The sequence below is a fragment of the Accipiter gentilis genome, chromosome 5, assembly GCF_929443795.1.
Source record: "Accipiter gentilis chromosome 5, bAccGen1.1, whole genome shotgun sequence".
NCBI lineage: Eukaryota > Metazoa > Chordata > Aves > Accipitriformes > Accipitridae > Astur > Astur gentilis.
In genome coordinates this window covers 31,529,300-31,549,503 of record NC_064884.1, presented here as the reverse complement: position 1 = coordinate 31,549,503, position 20,204 = coordinate 31,529,300, and the positions used below count along the sequence as shown (strand labels likewise).

General features: G+C 42.8%; 1 protein-coding gene across 1 annotated transcript in view; it reads right to left on the bottom strand.

Annotated features, from left to right (window-relative positions):
• Nucleotides 1-14,657, bottom strand: part of IPCEF1 (interaction protein for cytohesin exchange factors 1) — an 88,144-nt gene extending 73,487 nt beyond the window's left edge. The window contains exon 1 of the mRNA XM_049801285.1: nt 14,548-14,657. The gene's annotated coding sequence lies outside the window, so the exon portion shown is untranslated. The remainder of the gene's footprint in view (nt 1-14,547) is intronic.
• Nucleotides 14,658-20,204: the final 5,547 nt, after the last annotated feature.

Genomic DNA, 20,204 nt, shown 5'->3' with positions numbered 1-20,204 from the left:
TGCTCCCCACAGTTAGAAACTACCAAGGTATCCTTTGGGCGTTCTTGCTCGTCTTAGACCTTGGCAAAGCACTTCTCCGCCTGCCCCGTGCTCGTCCACCAGCCACCTCCCTTCTACCACTGAGCTGCTGCCCAAATGCCCAGGCCAACGTCACTCCAGAGGCTGACACAGAGACAGTATGAGCAAGGCGCTTCTTCCCACAGCTGGATACTACAGCAAGACTCTGCAAGTGAGGTTACAGGTCACGCGCAAGGCTGAGAGGCCCTCTGTGTAATTCTTCACAGCACCGGCAGAATCTCCAGAATTAAAACAGGCTTCCTTGGCCATTGCAAGGCAATGCAATGTTGTTCGAGAAGAACACACGTGCAGATTTCATCGCCAGCACTTTCTAGAAAGCTTGACCCAAGGCTGCTGTATAAAAAGAAGTATGGATAATCTGGGTGTCCCAAGGGGATGCAGAGATGAAGCACCTGTGATAGCTGAAGAAAACTGATCTCATGGATTATTATCTTTTTCTGAATTCCTTACATGCCAGATTTTGAAAGGAAATAAAAGTGGAATATTTAGTCAGTGCTGTGAACTAGGTCAAAGTAAAGGTAATCCCAAACCCTACCTCTGACAGTGGCCAACAACAGCTACCAAAATAGAGAGCACATGAACAGAGATAATGTCAAGTGAGGCCTCCATGGGAACTTCTGCCATTCCACGGTCTGGGCACATCCTGAAGGAAGATTTACACAGCTTCATTGTATGCAATAGCTCTCAACAGCCTCTCCTTCCATAAACTTTTCTTCTTGCTTTTTGAACCCATTTATACATTCAGCAAAACAAAACCCACACTAACTCCCACGATCTAATCGTGTGGTGTGTGAAAAAGTACTTCCTTTTACTTAAACTTACTGTCAGGTTTGTTGTTTTTTTGTTTGGTTGGGTTTGGGGGTTTTGTTTGTTTGTTTAAATAAACGGTGCATATTGGTTTTCTTGTGAAAAAGTGGATATTCAGTGCTACCCTGTAACCATCTCTGTGCCAGACATAACGGGCAGACCTTTATCACATGACCTCCCAATCCTCTTTTTCAAGCTGAGGAGCCCCAATATACTGAAACTCTAGTTCCCCTTTTCTGTACCTTGTTTCTGACCTTCACTTCCCATCTTTTAATTAGCTGTTAACCCACAAAAGACCTGTAGCTGCCTAGATGTCACAAGCTTTTGGCAATAGCCCTGCCAGAAGATTTCTGGAAATCCAAAGTCCACTGCACTGATACATGCATGGACACGTAGTGCTGTAGGCCAAAAGCAGCTAATTTGTAGAGCAAAATAGGTGGTCCCAAGGATCTGACATGCACGCACCTATTGCAAATGAGTATCTGTAGTCTAGTCTCATGGACTGATAAGCAGTGCACTCCTGGGCACATCTGGTTTAATTTTACTCAAAGGATACTCATTTTGTATAATGCAAGATCAGGCTACCATGTGAACCACAGCAAGGTAAATGGGGATAACCAGATTTGCTTCAGAAGTGCACTCCTGATCTGAATTAACCCACCTATGGCACCACATCCTTTATCAACTGGACATCACTTCAGTTCAGGTTGGCTCACAAATCCAAAGAACTCTGGGTTTGTGAAGAATGTCATCTTTATCCCCAAAAACCACAGTTAGCTTTAGTCTCCCTTGATATGTGTGAATCCAACTGGTTATTAATTTGCCACTTTCTATTCCTTTGGTACCCTGTAACTAATTCAGCTAATAAATTACATGCCATAGTATATAATTTGGCATTTCCTTTTCCCATTTGCTTTAGAGTTCTCCATGAACACTGCCAATTCGTGATGATCTGTCAGCCTTTTTTACTTATTTGTTTTAAAAGATATTCTTGTAGTAGTTCAGTTTGAGACAGTTCCTTAGATTCCTTCCACGGAAAAAGGCTCTCCTCTAGAAACATTTAGTACAAGGGCTCATTTAACACTGTTTCTTATGGTCTTGTCATCTTTTCCCACCTCTTTTACAACTCAAACAGCATCAAAATCTTTCTCTGGTTTCTGTTTCTAATGATCTGAAAGGATTTTGGTGTGTCTCCCTCCCCCATTCATTTTTTATGACTTTAGCAATCAACCCAAAAAGACTAACAACTTTATTTACCAGAAATGACTGTCTTTTCCATTTTACTTTATTGAATACGACTTCCATTTTTTTAAAAACATCTTTTTATTTCTAATAGGCTTTTGTAATTTGCTGTTTACACATACTATCTTTTTCCATCTTGTTATCGGTACTTTTTAATCTTCCTTGACAGATGATAAACGTTTACTCTTGGTTTCTAATAATGGCACATTTAAACAGTCTTTTTAGTCGGTTTAAACAGATGCCATTTCAAACAGCTTATCCTTTTAGCTGCCTTTTCTTTTTCTCTGAATATATGTTCTCATATCATTTAGGTCCACTTTTTAAAGTTACTTTATTTGGTTTCCTAACTACCAGATTGATGCTGAATTTGAAGTCGCTGTGGTTCCTACAACTTGTTTAACCTAAGGCAGATGAGAGATGCAATGCTTTCTTTGGCATTCCCCCTAACCACTGACATCTGGAATTAAAATTTTATCTAGGATGTTTTCTTCCTCTTGAGAAGCGCTTCCTACTAAACAATCTCTATAATTGAGAGCATTTGTCCATCCTCAGAAGGAAAATCCCTGTAGATTAAGTGCTGATGTTCACCGTCTCAGAAATCCCGAGTTGGAAGATTAACAATATTAATAAAAACAACAATTTTGGCCCAAAGCCAGGGCTTGGGGCACCACTCCCCCCGCAGCGCCAGCAGAGCCGCAGGGAGCCAGGCTGGCCGCAGTAGGCAGCGGGGTGCTGCTGCTGTGCTCTGGGGCTGGTGACACCTGGCAGGAGAGGACAGGGGCTGGTGACACCTGGCAGGAGAGGACAGGGGCCAGGCTCTGCTGGGAAGCAGCACCATGCCCCAGTCATATGCAGAGCAGCTGCTCACCTCTCCTGCTATGCAAAGCTACTTGTTTAATAAATACTACATATGCGTGCACACATTAAGCATACATTTGTACGGCAGGGTATTTATAAAAGCCTTTCTATCCCATCACCTAGGCTGTCTGCCAGAAACACTCAACTGCAGCAGTTCAAGATTTCTCTATAACCTAACCCCACATAAAAAATTTGAACCAGCATATGACCCAGCCTGTTCCAGCCATAGAGTGTTTAACTACTCATTGAGCCACGGAAGATTTATATCAGCAGCACGCTTCCCGGTCCAGCCACTGTGTTACAGCTGGATGAAGTGCTGGTTTAAAGAGCAGAACGTGACAGCTGGTGGTGACCTCCTCCTCACTGAGAGGAGGTAAGCAGGGACCCACGCTTGCACGCAGGGCTTGCCCTGTGGAGAGCTCAGGTTTCAGTGGGAGGCTCCCTTGGACCTCTTATGCTCCGAGATGAGAGAAGGAGAGTCTAATAAGACATCTAGTTTCTGTGCATGACTCAATCAGCTCTAGCTAACCAAAGCACAGCAGAAGCTGGTTATGCCGGAACAGCACTACAGTTATACAAGGTATTCAAGAAAGCACTAGTTATAAACTATTTTTAATACCATGAACGGTAGTCAGATTAAATATTTAAGTGCCCTTTCCCAATCCTGCTCTATCACATATAGGGAAATCCCAAAGGAGCATTACATTCAGCTAAAAAGCTTTGGGGAAAACATAGGAAGATATTTTGAAAGAAGTGCCACATATGAATCCAACTCTACCAAAATCTGGAGAAGTTAACAGCTTTGTTCCAAAGATTACAACCCAGCAGAGACTCTCCCTCCTGCAGCTGTCTACTCAGCCTTCTGCTGCAGAAGGTGACAGCAGTACGCGTATCTTATCCCCAAAGACACCACGCTCTATAGGCGCACAACAGAGCGGGCAGTGGAAACATCACAAGCCACAAACCTTGAGCCTCTCTTCACACAACTTTTCCACACCACAGCTCAAACCATTTCCTTCCCACTTCTCCAGTAAGGAGAACTGTGTCCATTCTAACCCAGGAAAATCAAACAGAAATCAGATTTAGACCCTGACCACTTGTGTTACCGCAAAGAGAAAGTGGAATCACTCCAAACAGATCAAAGTGGTGACTAGAAGTCTTAACAGAAAATCAAAATTCATTCTGGACATAGAAATATCCAACCAGAGGTTTTTCTCAGTGCTATTTTGCACACTTAAGTTTTTTGTGTTCTTCATTAAATACAGTTCAGACAAATTCTCTGCAGACACAGGAACCCCATCAAGCAGAGGTAATTTCAGGAACTGAATAACTGGTAGTGACAACCACCATGCACCACTGAATGATCCACAGCCACTGAATTGTTAAGAGATTGACAGCAGGGAAGATAGTCAAGCTGTAGAAGAGCACTAATTTACAATTCAAGGGCTTTCCATTCCCCCATTTTCTTTGCAGTGCTGAGCAAACTTGGCTTACCTCCATCTCAGTTCCCCAGATCACCCAAGGAAAGCAACAGCATTCTCTCCTGCAGATGGAACCGTCGTGAAGAGCAGACAAAAGTCCACTAAATGCTATAGGGAACTTTGGCTCCCCAGCTGAGGGGACTGCAGTCCCCACGTACCACCCAAAGCAAGTATTTGTTATTAGGCGCCAGTCAAGATTAATCTACCTTATTAATAGCAACAGTTAGCCTTTTAAACAGAGGAACTAAAACGATGCAAAGACTACTAATTGCTGACCAAACAGTCACTATTTTAAATTAATAAAGCTGGTGGCAATACCATAGCTACAATGACATAGAAGTCAGTTCGCAGTGTGAGAACAGGAGGTACCCTCTCACAGAAACACCAGGTCTCTGGTCCAGGTGCGACCAGCACTCCAGTTCCCCGGAGCTGCCACATAACATTGACGCTGTCGCATTCTTGACAGTCATTTTCCTTAGGGTTATATACAGCGTCCGCTTATGATCTCCAACAGCAGAGCCTAAGGATAGAACTGAACTTGCTAAACATACCAATTCTTCTCCTGTAGCAAGAGTTCCCGACATCAAGCCTTCAGCTTGCAGTCACTTGCAGGATAAACTCATATTTCCTTTCCAGAGAAGCCAGGTGATGGAGCTGAACCTGTATGCTCAATTGTAGTTTCACGATGTGGTCTCAAGAAAACACTTGCTTTTACCCCCCCCATTTAAAAGTTTCAGACATTGCTAGATAATAAGGGATTTTCCCCAACTTACATAATGCTGTCCCTTCTCTTCCTCTTCCCTCACGTCCTCCGAGCCAGTGAAGAAGAGGACGTGGACAAAGCCCCAGGAAGTCTGCGTGAGGAAGAGCAGTGGTCCTTGCTATATTCTCGCCAGTCGTGCTACAGGCCTCCCAGACCTCACCAGGAGATGAGGCGAGCACCGCACTTTCTCTACCACGCGGGGATGCTCCACATCAGAGACAATTACACCTCTGCTCAGTGAGTCTCTTCAGAGAGACAGAAGGAAAAGACAGCTCCAGACAAACATACACGGTTGCTTTGCTTGCTTTCTTCAGACCTAGTGACATCCCCTTTTTCTACTCTTTACTTCAAAGGAATGTATTTTACCTGCTGTCCTTACTCCAGCTCCAGGAGCACCTGGGTCCGAGAAGCGACAGATCGTTCTGGGCAGCTACTTTTTCCAAGCCTCCAGCAGCCCAGCTGCAGCCGAGTTTAAGTTGCAAGTGTGACAACTGCGCTCTGGGAGCTTGCTCTGGCGTAGGCCAAGGGTGGGAGGACTGACATACTAATGCCTGTATAAGGCCTTGTGACAACTAGCAGTTATCTCGGTGGTTTTACAAGTATCAGTTGTATTTACTCTAACTGAAGCGTTGCTGTCTGCAAAAGAAATTCAGGTTTCCTATGGCTGCTTCCCAATTCAACATTCATGAAACAGCCAACACCCTTGGTCAAGATCAAGGCCTCATCATGGTAGATATTAGGTAGATAAAGAAGATGACATCACCCTGTCTCAAAGACTTGGCAAAGATAAAGAGGGAGTAGGATGATGGCAACATTCCTGGAAAGGGAAAAATCAAATCCAACCATGCCCCCTCTTGGCCTCTATCAAAATAATGATTATGTGTAAATGTATGCATACACGTAAATAAAAATCAAGACTCAAACTCAGAGCCGGGAAGTTGTTTAGCTGAAGCCTGCAAACTCCTGCCTGTAATAATCCTCCTGCCTTCTGATTAGAGCCAAAAAAAAGGCTTTAGTGTTTTTCTTCTTCTCTAATCTAATACTATTTGTAAATGCATTTTTCCTCCCGCCTATCTTTCCAGTTGGTTTTATTTATGTAGACATGCCAGTGTGGTAAATTTCAGACCTATAATTTGTGGCTTCCTGACTTGGGGATGGTTCTGAAGTAGTTCTCATGTGGCTGTTCCTCCAGCTAAATATTTACACACGTATACACTGTGCATAGCTTTTACTTATGTGCATGAGCAAGGGTTCTGCATGCTTCACGTAATTTTTCAGAGTCTACATGTGTTTCCGATCATGACAACACATTGAAAATATGTGCCTACAAAACACATTTTAAATGTATTTATACAGAACAGTATGTGCTTACCCTTGAGGTGTTTTCTATATATAGAAAAGCTGAAGATTAGACTTCCTGTTCTCATTCTTTCCCCTCAAGTTCTTCTCTTGTTATTCATTGTATCCAGGTTCCCATTACGACTTGGCTACACATTATTTTTCACTGGCATGGAATCAATTCAAACATGAATTCTGACAATACACATGTACATGATAAAGCATGAGACTGTCCCCCAAAAAGACATCTGGGCTTTCACGTTTCAGTCAGTTCAACAACAATGATGATGCAAGAATGAGCATCATTCTCCTGCTCAATGTCTACTGAGAGACCACAGCTTACAAGTCTTCCAATGTATCAAAAAGAAGTATAGTTATAAATGATTACCAATGTTCATTGCCATGATATTTAACATATACATACTTTAAATCTCTTTTCTTCAAAAAAAATTCAATCTTGTCTACCAGAGCAGTTTTAAGCAGTCATTTAGTTTCAAAGCCCCTTTTTCTTTGGTTGTTCAAGCTTGTGGATGAGGCCAAACAAGTCATTCTCAGTTTTATTCCTGACGGCAAGCCTGAAGGCATTTATAAGAAGTCTCACACACGAACCTTGCAATAAGCTACATGCATTATCAAATGTCAGTCACCCTGTTGACCCCAAACAGGAAATATAAAGAGCCACGGCTAGTTCTTGATTGTCTCACAGTTTTGAAAATATTCACTCTTATAAGACTTTGTAATACGAGAGTTAAGCATTACTTTCTCTACCACGACTTCCCTTTCCTACTGCCGAGTTGCACGATGGCAGGCAGGCTGTAGCAGCCCTGGGACCTGGGCTCACAACTTGCAAGTTCCCAGTTAACAGCTATTCACCTCTGGGATAGCCTTCCTCTGCCTATGAAATACAAAATACGTATGACCACAGCCTGCAGATGGTAACACATTAAAATAGATGAGATTTAACAAAAGGACTCTAGGTATTTCATAGCCTTTGGACTAATCTTATAAACTCAAGCAGTCCTCTAAGTCAACAGTGCTACATAAATGTATTCACATGCTGATAAATGCTTGCAGGACCAGGGCCTAAATTAAGTAGATCTACAGACTTCACTATTATCTGGATTTATAGAAGATGATCCATTTGACTTATGTATGTTCTTTTTTCATCATCATTATCTTGAATGGATTTTTATTTATGTGCATGACTGGACAGTCAGTGCTTTGTATGAATACCCATATTCATCCACAGAGGACAATAAATCATCTTTCTCCCACTGTAAAAGTTTGTCAGGGAGCAGAGAGAGACCCACACAGCTCAACCAGGCAGTCAAATGCCACAAATAATAAATAGGAAACCATGGAAGCAAACAGTTTCTGAAGGACTTTTACCAGGCTGTTATACGTGAGCTGCTTGTCACGCTGTTACAAACAAGTCAATTTGTAGGATTCAGAATCTTTTCACAAGCTATTTGAGATAAAACAAAAGAGAGGGCTGAGCAGACCAGAAAATCCAACCAGCGCTAGTCACCACTGACAACTCCTCAGTAGCCCAGCTAGCTGGATATTTACTGTTGTGCTCTCCTACAGCAGAGTCATACAGAAAAAAGCCTGACTGCCCAACCAGTCTCACTGCAAGCACCATCTGCTCACAGTGATATTTGAAAAAAGTGTTAAATAATACAGTAACAAAACATTTTCAAAAATTCCAGATGAGGGCTGGCCCTTTGCGTGGATCTATTTGAAATAAGTCTGGAGAAAGTGATATGAGAATATGCTGGATAAATAATACACATTTCAACAGTCAGTGTCTGCACATTCACACAGAAGTTCCCACCTTGGCCAAAACCAGCGGAGACTGATGTACAGTCTGCCAGGGTTACCAACACAAGATGCTGCAGTTTGCAGAAAACCACCAGATCTCTCCAGCTGTACCTCTAATGTACTCATATGCTCTGGGAAGGGGGCAGGGCGAGGAGGCTCCAGCAGGTGAGCACCAAAGAATATTGCATCCAAGAGAAAGACCTTTCTCAAACAGACCTCCCGACTAAGGCCACAGGCACAAACGCCTCAGGGTGCCAATGCTGGGAAGCCACTTGGTGCCAACCTCAGAGGTACCACTGTGCCTGCTTTCACCTTGCACGATGATGGTGCTGTGTGGATAGACTCTGCAAACATCAAACATGCTTTGGTGCGGGGTATCTTCTTCCTTGCTGTAATCTATAGTCCTCCTCAGGGGCCTTCAGCAACACCCACTGCTCCTGGGACAGCAGGATAATCAGACAGACACCCCAGCTCCTCCAGCCATGGTCCAGTCCCTACCACGGCAAAGAGGAGGCACCATTCCTCCTCCACCTCCACCCTCGTGAGCAGGACCCAGCACTGCTGCAGCCTTTCCCTGCACTAGGAGGAGACCAGTAGAGAACCACAGATATGGGGAGGACAACCAGCTCACTCAGGAGCTTTCTTATAGCCTGTTGGTCCCAAAACAAACTCTGAACTACTCCCTCTCTCACCCATCAAGTATCTCTTCCTAAAGAAAATGCTGGACCCAGGACCTGCTGGTAGGGTGATTGGGAAGAGGAAGGTACTGATGAGGAACCGTTTTGGGCAGCAAGGAGGCAGAAAGGCACACGATGGCATGTTTGGGAGAGAAAGGCTTAAGCATGTCCTGAATGCACAAGTCTTCTTGACAAGTGTCCCTGTGCTGGCTTGTGTGTCCCTCCCAGCTGTGCTACAGGCTCCAAGCGCCAGTCAGATATCAAAGAGGCAGAGACTGAAGGTAAAAATAAATAACCCATTCTCAATCCAGAAGCCATTTGGGGTGTTTTGTTCCCTGAAACATTTACCGTGTTTGAGTCTTGCTTTAAACTGGGAAGGGAAATTTAGACCACTGTCTTATCCAAATTTTATCCAGATCTGCAAATTCACAGGAAAACTAAAACAGGAATTTTAAGTTAAATTCTCTGCTAATAAGCCGAGCACAATTTTAATCTGGTTTCTCTCCTTCTGGCAAACCCACAATTTGACGCAGTCTCCGGTATTACAAATTTAATCCAGAATAATCCACTTTTTCTGTTCATTCTGATGGGGGTTTCCTCGAGAAAATAAATGCATCTTTAAAACAAAAGGAAATTAAATAAAACTTTTTTTTAAAAAGGTTAAGTGGCGCCTCATAGTCTACAACCTGTCAAGTTAAGCAAACAAGGAGGGGGAGAAACCTTACCTTGTAAATAAGGCAATTACAAATCTAGTTTCTACAATCTGGAATGAAGCCAGGATCTAAGTGTGAAGGATTGAGAGGAAAATCTGTTGTAAATTCCTTCAAGTGAAAGTCCCTATTTAAAAGGCAGAGAACACCAGTTTTAGAAAGGTCATGAAGTCACAGCAGTTTTTTTCAAAGCACAACTCTAAATGTCAGTTTGACCTCTTTTTAAAGGCAGACAGCTGCACTTAGAGTATAACCATTATACTAGAAAGAGGAAAGCAATGATTAACAAGATGTTTTGCAGTGAACTTTGTGTAGAAAACCATAAAAAAATTTAAATACCTACTCAGTAGGCATCACAACTTCAATGATTGTGAAAATTTATTGTATCTTCTCAGTTTAAAGAAAAAAAAAGGCAAGAGAAATATACCTCTCGTACAGGCATAAAGTTCCAAGTTACACATGAACGGCATCATTAAAGCTTTCACCTGAGCCTGGTCTTACCCCTTTTCTAGGTAAGGGGACTTGCTGCAGGGACAGTGAAATGTGGCAACTGCCAGACCCCTGTGACTTGACTGTAGTTTATAAGTCTAGGCTCTTTGGAAAGGATTGCAGCAAAGGTGAAAGAGTGACTCTGAAAGACAGAGCTGACAAGACCTGCCATTCCACCTCTGATAAATATTATATAAGAATAGTTTAAATTCAGGCAGGATTCAAAATTACATGGGTATATACATATACCCACAGACACATGAAAAAGCACTCACAAAGCTCAGGCAAATTACACTGAAACTAGGAAGCCAGACTGGAAGATGCACTTTATATTAAGCCTTTACTTTTTATTCATAAATTCAACAGACTGCGGGTGTTGTGACTAACTGGCAGACGGTAAATTAAGGCACTACATGGTGTTTACCATGAGGTAAACTATTGCTTCTCCTGATTTTTAATTGGAGGTTAATTGAACTCTGGCTCACTCCACTATAAAGTCCTGACACTAAAAACAAAAAGACAAGGAATAGTTTCATGAATGTATTCCCATAGTCCATCAAACATTCAACACTTACACTGCCCAGATATACTGTCAAAGGTGACAAGCACACACATATCAATAACAATAGTCTGATATTCTGCACCATTCCTCATCACAGAGGTACCTGATCCTGTTTTCCAAGGGAAGCAAAAGCGTAGGGTGCAACCACGTTCAAGAACGTGAAAGATCTGATTCCAACTCTCCAAAGCCTTCCTGAACATGTATAGCATAACACAATACCTTGATCCTGGGCCCTCCATTTCTATTCACCTTACATGTAATTGTACACACATGCAAAAGCGACTATGAAGTAGACAGAAAATGACCTAGCAACATTTGATGCACATCTCCTATGTAATACCAGAAAGCCTCATGGCAGATGCTCCAGCCACTTGCTGTTACTCCCAGTCAGGATGCTAGCAGATCACCCCCAAAAAATACTTCGCAAGAAAGAAGGGTCCTGGCAGAAAAGTGGTGGTAAATCCTAGAACAAAACTACTATAGCACCATAGGACATGTAGGTAGACTCAAACAGCAAACAGCTGGCAAAGCTGCCACATTTTAGGCAGTACATATCCAAGCATCCCCAACCTACTGGGAGTTGCACTGTGGCTCAAGCAGAGATGGAGACACAAATATCTCATTTGTAGCTTTCTGCATACTTTGAAAAACAGAGGTTATTAGTTATTGTTTTTTAGCTTATCAGATTGTTATTCTTTTGCATTGCTACTTTGCTATGTATATTATTCCCCCCTCCCAAAAAAACACAACACTTACAGGTTGTTCCCACTAATAAATTACCTATTTGATATGTTTATATAGGCTCTTTTCCATAGTACGAGTCATGTTGAAATTGCCCTAATTAAAATATCTCCATTTATTTGCATTACTAATCAGTATTTATCAGTAACATGACACTTTATATCTTCAAAGCACTTGAATTGCATATAAATGGATTATCTGAAAACTTGCCCAAGAATATATCTTGGAATCTGATGCACAGACTCAGCTATTGCTTTCTAAAATAACTGCTAGCTTTACATGTGCATTGAATCACAGTGAGAGTAATAGTGACAGGCCTGAAGAAGCATATGTGTTACTTACGGAAAAAATGAATAGTCCATAGAAGAGGTAAGACAGCAGACCAGACAGTGTTCAGTGATGACATGGAAAAGCAGTTGGCTCAGTCCTTTGAGTGGTATAAAAGATACAGTCTATCCCACTTCCCAGCATGCTTTGTGCTGAAGAAAGCTGTCATACTTTTGTGCAAATGAAGTCCCACATCTCTAAAATTTCTTGCAAGAGAATTGCCACCATTCTTTCACTTCCTCCTCTTTGGAGCTTTCTACAGACTTGCATGCCAAAATATTCAGGGCATCTGGTGCTGCTTTCTGGAGACTCTGACCACTGACGACTTGCACTGTGTGGGAAATTAATTTCTCAGTGTAACATCATCACTGTGTCTCCCCACAAAGTTCTTATCCCTGGGCCACCCATTGGTTGAAAGAAGATGAGGGTAGGTACTTTTTTGCTTCACAGCTTGTTTTAATAAGGAACTTGTATACAGAAACAAGCTACTTCCATAAGCACCGAGCTCCCCTGCCTGCCCGCAATTTGTTTTCTTTTTTAAAAATTAAGGATTACAATAGGAACAGGATGGGGGGGGTGTGTGTGTGTGTCTTTCAACTCTATCATATGAAAGGAAGCAATATAAAAGAGTAGATTTTGTAGATCTGTTGGTTTGGTTTTCAAAGACTAAAATATCTTTTAAAGCTATCAATATGCTTTCCCTTGAAGACTCAGAAGTGTAGTGCCATGCCTAACACTTTCCTTTTGTTGGGGGGGGGGGGGGGGGGGGGGTGGAATTGCATAGTTCTTTAAAATAAATAACTATGTTCTGCAAGTGCCTTGACTGAAGGAATGACAGTGATAATTGCAGAAGATGATGACTTTATTTTAGATAACTACAAAAGTACTGATTTTGTATGTTACTGCTCCCTATCCTTTTTTCCGGTATGGTGCCACTGAAGTGAATCTTCTCATGCATTCATTCAATTGCTTCAGGCTCCTTTAAACCTCAAAACTTCACTATGGTTATAGCGATTTAAAATGCATATGGTGGCTGTTATCCAGAATGACCTGAAAGCGCTTGATGAACTCTACCAGGATGCAATTATATACAGCCTACTCACATCTCTGCAGATTCATAAGGTTGGAAAGAGACATCAGGAGATCATTAAGTCTGTCCCTCCCAGCAGGATCAATTATACTTGGGCTATTCCTGACAGAGGCTGCCTAACCTGTTCTTAAAGACATCAAATAATGGAGGTCCCACAGCTTCCTTCAGCCGCCTAAACCAGTGCTTAACTCTCCTTGACATAAGGTTTTTCTACCAACTTCAAGCTCCATGCTGTAATTTAAGCCTATTGTCTCTTGTCCCATAAAAATCTGTCCTATAAATTTCTTATATAAATCTTTATCACGTTTGTTCTTATGACACCAATTCAGTCACCTCTTCTTAAGACTATGCAACATAATTTTATTTAATATTTCCTCAAAGGCCAATGTTTTCTAAACAAAGAGCCCTATAGAGGGGCTGTTGCCCCCCCATTAGAACTACTTGCTGTGCTGAGTACTTCAGGTTGTGTGACAGGCACTGCCAGCCCTAAAATGACAGTCACCAAAAGGAATGGACATACCCCCCTAGCACAGTCAATGAGAGACTCTCTCAAAGACCCTGCTGAGAACAAAAGCACCGACCCTTTTTTCTGTTCTGTGTTGGTTAGAAATACAAGCAATTTACCATCCTTTCCCAGGCAGGTTATTATTATTCATACTGACACAGTCACAGAGTTTGATATAGACTCAGAAGATTTGAATGTCTGCTGGTTGTGTCCCTCTTCAGCTTTGGGGGGGGGGGGGGGGGGGGGGGGGGGGGAGGGGGATCAACCCAACAAGAAGATCTGTGAGCAAAGCTTCTTTGTGTTGTTTTGTCCATGCTGCTGCTCTTCAGGCCTTTTGAACTGTATTATTACTATTTAGTACAAAAGTGCCTACAGCCCAATTAAATCTCTGACCCAGCACACTCAGGAAGTTACAACTGTAAGAAATGGCTTGCTACAAAAAAAACCCTACAATCTAAATAGATAAGACAGACTGTAATAAAGGGATAGAGCATAAAAACCAGTTAACTTGTTTGCCAGTGTCAATGTAAACAAAATACCCCACAGAAAACTAGATACACCCTATATGTGGAAAACTAAAGACGTAGCTGCAGGGAGTGCATGGGGGTTGTCTGCAAAACTACTGCTCCCCCCCAACCCTATCACCTGCGTGTCCCACTCCTTAGCTGGGAGATTTTCTAGCATTAAACAGCCCTTCATTACCGTTGAGCTTAGGTAGGTAGACATGTAAATTAAGTTTTAAGTTTACAACACGGGCAGCATAAGAGGTAAGTCGAGTTACCATTTTCTGGCTGGTGGCTGAGAGGCACCAAATCTCAGTTCACCTCCAGATTTCAAGAGGGGAGCAGGAGACACAGAAGCCACCCAGTCAAGGATCCTCGGCCCTAGCACAACTCCCATGTCCTCCCCATGAAGCACTGCTTGAAACATAACTTATACTAAGCAAATCATGCCTGAAAAGTGTATAAAGCATTATTACTTTAAAATAAAAACACTTTATAGCCTAGTTGTAATACATATATTGCCTCTTCGATCTTCTGAATATAGTTTTAACTTACCACAAATCTAGAGATCTCTCAGGAAAATCATAAAGTTTGCACATATGAACCAAGAGGGCTCCCCCCCCACGGAGACTCCTTCCTGTCTTCCTTTTCTTCCCCCGCCCCGAACACAGGAAGAGAGATCACCAGCTGCCTGCTGAAGAAAACAACTACCGAATAGTGTGCATCATTCAGATGGCTTGGATGATTCAGCTTTTCCACGTGAACTTTACTGAAATTGCACACAAATGGTGCTTTGTGCATTTCTGAATCAAACGCGTAATTAATAGTCCAAGTGCATATCAACACAATTTCTGTTTGAAGAACAACTTTTCCTCTAAAATGCAGCAGTGTATCTGTTACCTTACAGGAGCTCCAGTTCTCAAACCTGTTAATAACTACATCTACCTGTGCTTATATACTGCAGTATCTCCAGCCTTTAAAAATCCATTTTATATTTTTCTCAAAGGTTGCACCAGTGAAAAGAGGATCTAGTGAAGAGCTCATCATTTTGAAAGCCACCTGATGTGATGTGCATTGGGTTTAGAGTGGGAGGGATGGAAAGGAACAGAAAAGCCAGATGTTGCAAACAGTCTGCTCTCCCAGATAGAGCAGCACAATAAGCAGCAGCTTGATCTTAAATGTGCCAAAGTTACCTGCAGCTACATTTTGAAAGTTCAAGATATTCTCATTGTCTAGAAACTTGCAGAAGAAAAATACTAAAAGTTTCCAGACAGTAGGCTGAGAGAAAAAAAACCCACACAAATGCAAAACTCACACACGTTTACTTGGTGTCTTTTCAGCTTAGCACTGCTCAAAGATGAAGGAATAGTGCCTGTTTTTACTTCTCTAATTTCCTTGGCCTTTTCTCATTTGTTCAAAAGTTCTCTTGAATCCTCTTCATCAACAAGATCCTATTTTAATTTCACCCCTGCAGCCATAAATCAGAAACAGCTCTAATAAACCAAATAGATTTGACACAAAAAGTAAAAAGAAGAATCAGACATAGTGTTGCCTTGGCCAGAACCTCTTGCCAGACAAGCCCCGTTTCCTTAGCAGGAGAAATGCTTATTTATCCTAGAGTAGCAGGCATGTCAAACACAGCTCTGCCTTCTGCAGGCACACAAATGTGGCAATGCAGAAACTGCCCAAGGTGCTCAGCAAGGGCAGCCAAACTGGAGCCACCTAGAGGAACACACAGCTGTTGCCTAAGCGCACGTGCAGCACCCATGCCACCACAGGTCACCTTGCTTAAGCAAAGGGAAAATGTGGCAACAGGTTGAATGGACTGGTCATCACTGGAAGTCGCTCAAGACCTAGAGAAAAATAACAGAAACATTGCTTGGCCTGGTGCTTTGATCAACAGAAGGAAGCGTTTGGGGTCACCTAGTGTGCCTCCTTCCATTAGGGCACCACCTGGGATTTTGTCTTATGGGTGTAAGTTAGGCGAGAGTACTGGAAAGCAACCAGAGAACCACGCTTTGGCAGCATCCCTTCTTCCACTAATGGCTTTTGTTTGTTTCTGCGTTTTTATAGTTGACTTGCACTTCATTTTAAGATGTAGACGTGTTATGTATGTCCAACCAGAAGAGCTTGTATCAAACTAGTCAGGCTGGTGCAGATCTCACCTTGCAGCTCCTGCCCTGACTCAACACTGCCAGACTCACCCACCCTCGCCAAGGCGTCTCCGATCACACCCAGCTCCATGAGCAGCAAGCACTGTGAGAGACCAGAGGGTACCTGAAATCTTCTGCATTTTGAAAACATGTCAAATACTTCATTAGAAACTAGACGAAAAATCTACATTTGCAGGAGTGATCTATGGGAGCTGTCATGTTTTGTTGTTACCAGGGGTGGTTCAGGTTTTCTGAACTTTAAATTTCTGGTGATGGCTTTTTCATTCCTTGTCATTTCTTGATAGCAACAGGAGTACTTCTCCTCACAGCTTCCCATCACACTCCCCCCTCTTTCATCAAACACTGGGAAAACAAGTCATGGTACTGAAAGCTGAGCCTCTTCCATCTCCTCCTAGAGGCTTTATTCCCCACACACAGACCATATCCATTCTAAGCACAACAGCGAACTCCAGTCAGTAGCAAGTCAAATGGATTTCTTGTGGCCAGGATCACCCATGCATGCGCACCCCTGGGTGTCTGCCTCAGTCCCTCACTTCACAGTCTCTCCCAGACAACCCCAGCTTACTTGCCCACTTTGCTTTAATAAAGGCCTTTCTGTGCAGCACTCAGTGAATCATGCCCGTGCCATACACGGAGCTCATACACTGCCAAACCTTTTTTGCTTTTTAAATAATGGCTCCCTTGCATTATCTGTGCGTTAACACTGTGCTGCAGGACACATCATCCCATTCCCACACTTCCACAGGAAAACAAGCTTTGCAAATCAAAGAATAACTCACGTATCTCATCACATTAGCCTTTTATCCTGGTTTTTAGTTTTCTAGTCCCACATTCATTTGCTATTCAAGTATACTTATAAGCTAGTTCTGGCCTACAGCTCATTGGGACCACAGTCACAGCAATCAAGTGCAGGTTATTCACCACAGGACACCACACAGCCAATGTGGACCAGGTTTATGACCCAGCATACCACACCAGCCTCTCCCTCTCTCCCTGATAACAGGGAGTGAGTCTCACCTGACTCCCAGCTCACAAAAAAGCCACAGTGGGGGAGGCAGGAAATCCCCTACTTGACTACAGGGCAGCAGGAAGATGTCGGTACAGGTATCTTTAGTAACAATCCAGCCCATCCCTGAAAAAAAACCACAGAGCAGCCCCTGAGTGACAGCAGGAGAGGGGGCCACAGAGCTCACCAGTGGCCTGCTGCTTCAAGGGTTAATGCCCAGCCACATTAGCACCATCCCAGGCAAGCCTTCCCACTGGGAAAGTTAGATGCACTTGATCCTAAACATTTGTACTTCCTGCCTTTGAGTTTATTACTTCTAAAAAAAAAAAAAAAACCCCGACAAAAAAAGACACAAAAAACCACACCACCACCCCCCAAAAAAACACCACAAACAAACTAAACCACCTGAACACCTGACACCACTCATGTCTTCTGCAACCAAAAACTTTCTCAATTTGTATTTCGAGAGCTGAACTAGAGGCCTGTCATTCATCTCCTGAGCAGGAGGAAGAGAAGAGAGGGACTGCTCGTTTAGCTGCTGGGCTCCCCCTTGTCTTCTTGTCCCTCCGTCCTCCCGAGCGAATGCACAGGCAGCAGGAGAGGGGCGTGCAGGAAAGGGCAGGAGGCCTGCGTGGTAGGTCTGCACCCATCTCTCCAACAGGACCTATGAATCTAGTTACAAAACTCAGAGCAAGAAGGAAAAAACCCAGACCTTTCTTCCTCTCCAGTGATAAGAAGCTGATGCAGTTGGAGCTAAAGGGCCAAGGACTGCTTAGGGTGGTCTAAACAGCTTCAACAGAGTCCAAGCCAACAGTTTTCTAAGCAGAGAGAAATTCTTATGGGAATCCAGAGCTTGGAAATAGTGTCTTGCCGGCAGTGCTATTTTTACTGGAAAATGCTGGCCAAAACTATCTCGGACAACAAAACAAACTAGATTATGCTATAAATATTAAAAGCTCTATAGCTGTTTGTTTATGCAATAAATTCCTGGAAAGCCCCTTGGCCTTAATGTAGGGAGGAGAAGGTCAGAGGGGAAGAAGGAAGCAGGGAAAGGGAAATAATTCATTTTGGGGATCATTTATTTTTTTCTCATCCTACTTACTTACAGCAACTTACACCAACTTCCCACCAGAAATAAACAGTCAAGAGGCTGTGCCCGAAGATATTAAGACTTCTGCATGTTCAATGGGACGTTCGGTGGGCTTCGGGAAGACTGTCTCAGCTAGAGTTGCATTATGCTTAAGAAAGCCTTTGTTCAAGTTCTATGGAGAGAAATGTAAACGCCACAGTTGCTCTACAAGAATCTACAATATCTGAACTATAGCACTCACTCTTTACTATCATGTAATAAAATCAAACCAATCACCTGAGATGCAGCCACTACAGTTTGGCTGATCATTTCACCCGGGTGAAAGTCCTTAGTTTCATTATTATTTATCATCATTCATGAAGTTCTCATCCATAAGGTAGAAAGAGGGTTTCTTGTGTTCTATTTGTTTTGGTTTTTTGCTTGTTTCTTTACAGTTTACAGACAAAAATTCACAGCCCATTTGTGACTACTTGGTATTATTAACATTTTCACTGGAAATGTGAGGATTTCATTAGAAGCATTTGCACTAGAAATAGCTAATGGGGGATGAAGAGCTTAGTAAGTAGTACTGAGAATCATGCAATTACTTGGAAAAACCATTAAATACATATATCGGTTTAGACTGTGGCATTTGCTGTGGTTCTCAGTAAATATCTTCCGAGCAAAAAAAGCCTCTAAGTGAAGGTCACAAGGGTTTGTGGCTCATTACCTGCAAAGGCACTCCCAGAGTACATGAAAATGCACAGCAGCTGAGCACCAGCAGCAAGCACAGCCCAGTGCTTCATGAGGATCTCATCAGGTTTGTTACACAGGTACATTTCAACAGCTCCTACTCTGGCCCATCCATACTGAGGGAGGGCTATAGTTACAGGGGGAAAAAAAAAAAAACCAAACCAACCCCACACAACCAACCAAAAAAACCCCCACAAACCCAAACCACAAAACCCACACCAAACAAGCAGCTACACCACTTTGCTGAAAGCGGCACTGTGAATTGGACTCAGTTGTCCTCCGATTCTTTGGCTGCTGCCTACCTGCCAAACTGCCACGATGAGGGGTGAACGTTCATCCTCACGAGAGCCCAGGAACCAAACAGAAACTGCAATCACAAACTGATCCCAAGGATTCTCCTTGGAAATCAGCACTATCCATCATTTGTTTGATGGTTAATTCCTCTGTCTCCATACCCAGTTAACAAATCACATAATCTCCTAAGAAAAGATATCACTGGCCCTCCCCAAAACAATATAGCAGGTTAACTCCATAACCACTTAAGGGGGAAAGTCAGTGGCTTACATCATCCTGAGCAACTGAGGTGGCCACACAGAGAGGTTTAAAAAGAAATGTTTATATCTATTCTATGTCATGCTAAAACAAACACATTCCTCCCACTGGCAGGAACTGGAGGACACCCAAAGGTCTGGGGTTTTTTCCTCCACCAAATATGTAATCCTCATTTTTCTTCCTCCTGGCAAGCTATGTGCAACAGACAACTCCTGCCTGTTTCATAGTTTGTATGTATAAAAAAATCCCAACTGTAAGTGATATCAGCCCAGCAATATTGTTTTTAAATTTGACTTTCCACTTCTGGACTGAGTCCAGAGTAACACAAACTAAGCTTTTGGACCACTGCGTGAGGCCCTGTAGGAATGACACAATCTCACCAGCAGTTACCAACTATCACAAAAGAAGGCAAAACTGATGGTTATGCACTTGCCAGAAAGCTGGGTTCACATTGTGCAGGCAACAGGATAAAGAGGGGCTACTATTTTAAACTGATGCAGCAGCAGCATAGGCAGTAGAATTTGGTGAAATTATATACTGACAGCAGCTCCTAACTGCTTTTGTCATGCATCTTACAGCTCAAGTGCCACGCGTGGAACTATATATAACTACTTTGAGTGACTGCCCCTGTTTCATATTCCAGCACCACACAAATGTA